The following is a 537-nucleotide window of genomic DNA, read 5'->3' on the forward strand; positions in this document are numbered from 1 at the left end:
AACCTGCGTGGCCCACCGTGCCAGCAGCTTTGGCTGCAGAAAGAGAAATTTCCCTTCTTGCCCCCTGCCCCTTCAAAACAAGAAGTCGCATTATGTTTATTTCCCGTATCTTCATTTGCTTCGTTGTAAATATCTTTAGTGGATCGGGGGGACAACCTGGACAGCCTGGGCCTGTCTTCTTTTTTTTTTTTTTTTTTTTTTTTTTTTTGTACTTTTGCTAAACAGAAAGGCTCAAATTGCTACACGAAGGCGGCTCTTAACTGGTTTAAATCAGGATAACGCGTTTAGTGATCAATGACCGAAGAGGTGCCCACTGCAGAAAGGTTTTGCTCTTCAGCTCTTCCTGCTCGATGTACCTTGCTCCTCCTCCTCCCAAGTCACTGTTAAAAAAAAAAAAAAAAAGTAGAGAAGGAAAACCATTTCGCTCCTGCAAGTCTAAATTCTTGGGTCCATGTGCGAAAGATAAAATGAATTTCAATTGCTAGTGGAAAAAATCAGCAATTGTATGACTTTTGCAAGAGCTAGTTTCTTAAACGG

Source organism: Corvus brachyrhynchos, unplaced genomic scaffold (genome assembly GCF_000691975.1).
Source record: "Corvus brachyrhynchos isolate BGI_N302 unplaced genomic scaffold, ASM69197v1 scaffold142, whole genome shotgun sequence".
Lineage (NCBI taxonomy): Eukaryota > Metazoa > Chordata > Aves > Passeriformes > Corvidae > Corvus > Corvus brachyrhynchos.